Raw genomic sequence first — 2,554 nt, 5'->3', positions numbered from 1 at the left:
CCGTGTAAAAGATGGGGTGTCTAGGCGACGTTTCGACGAGGTCTCACTCGTCATCTTCAGGCTGGTGCTTTCGGCTTCTTGTTACTGGAACAGAGCAGGATCTCAGTGTTTGAGTTCCTATAAATACTGTTGAGGAGGTGTGTTGTATAGCCTCCAATGTTCTGGGCAGAGAGGAAGTTCCCAGGCTAGTGTGCCTTTTCTTCTTTTGTTCCTTAATTACTTGAGGGATATCTTGAGTGATTTCTTGAGTGATATCCTGAGTACCACTTAGGTGGGTCATTAGGTGTGGATTAGTTGCTAAGGCCTTTGTGTCTTGACCTCTTGAACTTTGTGAAGAGTTTTTCTGAGAAGATGGCTGTACTGAAATTAGTTGTGCTCTGGCTTGGCTTCGTGTATAGGGGCGAGCTGTGGTTTTGTGGCTATCTACCGGAAAAAAACACACACCAACCGCTACTTACATGCACAATCACACCACCACCCTGCACAAATAAACTCCGTAGCCAAGACTCTCATCTCCAGAACCAAACGCCTGGCTGACAAAGACCACCTGACAACTGAGTTACAGAATCTCTCAAATGTGTTAATTGCCAATGGATACCAGCAAAACAGGGTTATGAAGCTAATCCAAAAAGAAACACCCCCCAAAAACCAAGACACAGAAGAAAACAATGGCACGGCCCTCCTTCCTTATATCAAGGGCACTACAGATAAAATTAGCAAAATCCTCCATAAACACAATATCAAAACAGCCTTTTGCACCAACCAAAAAATAGCCAATATCCTCAGAAACCCCAAGGATAAAATCCAGTTGGAAAACCAAGGGGTCTATGAAATACCCTGCAAAGTCTGCCCAGCCACGTACATTGGACAAACAAACAGACGAATAAATGCACGTATTGCAGAACACAAGAATGCCGTCAAAAAAGAAGAAAAAACTTCCTCTCTTTTCCAACACATGAAAGAAACAGGACACGAAATTAATTTTGCAGATTCCAAATTGCTCTTTAACATGGAACATCACCACAAGAGAATAATCATGGAAGCCATCGAGATAGAGAAACACCCTCACAACATGAACAAGCGTGACGACACATCCCGCTTGCCAGACATCTGGAAATTAGCCCTCCCCACAAAAACTGACACCAGAGCCAGAGGCACACAGAACGCCATCACCAATCAACCACACCAGATCCAAACCCAGACCCTCTCCACAGATAAATTACAGACACCATCCAGTAGCCAAACCATGGTGGCACCTCCGGATGCTGCACCCCCCTGCAATCCCTACACAGATCTGGCTGGCACAGGCCACAAAACCACAGCTCGCCCCTATACACGAAGCCAAGCCAGAGCACAACTAATTTCAGTACAGCCATCTTCTCAGAAAAACTCTTCACAAAGTTCAAGAGGTCAAGACACAAAGGCCTTAGCAACTAATCCACACCTAATGACCCACCTAAGTGGTACTCAGGATATCACTCAAGAAATCACTCAAGATATCCCTCAAGTAATTAAGGAACAAAAGAAGAAAAGGCACACTAGCCTGGGAACTTCCTCTCTGCCCAGAACATTGGAGGCTATACAACACACCTCCTCAACAGTATTTATAGGAACTCAAACACTGAGATCCTGCTCTGTTCCAGTAACAAGAAGCCGAAAGCACCAGCCTGAAGATGACGAGTGAGACCTCGTCGAAACGTCGCCTAGACACCCCATCTTTTACACGGGAAGACACCCGAGGACACCAAAACCTGCATATATATATATATATATATATATATCTTTTTGAAGGCAAACTTCTTGCAGTTCTATGTGCTTGCAGCATTAGATGCCAGAAATCCTGTGTTAAAAGGCTGTAAATACCACAGTCTGTGAAGTCCTGATCAAGAACTTTTTTTTGTGGGGAGGGGGTTAAATAGTAATTGTCCTTTTCTTTTCTCTTTTTAAATAATGTTTGCTTTTGCTGTCTGGAACTGTCATGTTCTCTTTCTGCATATGGCTACAATGAAGAATGTAGGCTGCACAAAATCTGGCTTCATAGCTGTAGTGGGAAAGAGTTCTGTTGAAATTTTAAGTGAAGCATCTGTTGAAAATTAGATAACAGTATCATCACTAGCTGTTTGGTGAAGATAAAACAAGGCTGAAATGCAAGATGTTCATTGCCTCCAGTTTTTTAGAGTAGTGCTTGCAACCTGGAGATTCTATGTCTGTTCCCTAGTAAATCTTATTGGATTCTAATTTGTTCCAAAGAAATGTGACTGTCTAATGCAATAATGGTCTTTTTTTTAATCTAGTACCTTGCAATACTGATTAATTTATTATGTATGCAACTCCTATAAGAGCCACCTAGGCTGCAATCCGATACAGACATACCTGGGAGAAAGTCCCATTGAAGTCAGTGGGGCTTACTTCTGAGTAGACATGTATAGGAGTACATGATTAAGGATAATAAACTGAAACTTCAGAAGCGTCTGTTGCACTTGTGATTCGAGGACCCGATCCCCGCTTGGGGAATAAAGACAAGTGGACATGGTATATTAAGTTAATGGGCAAG

Source organism: Podarcis muralis, chromosome 3, assembly GCF_964188315.1.
Source record: "Podarcis muralis chromosome 3, rPodMur119.hap1.1, whole genome shotgun sequence".
Classification (NCBI taxonomy): Eukaryota; Metazoa; Chordata; class Lepidosauria; order Squamata; family Lacertidae; genus Podarcis; species Podarcis muralis.
Note: the sequence above shows the minus strand (reverse complement) of the source record.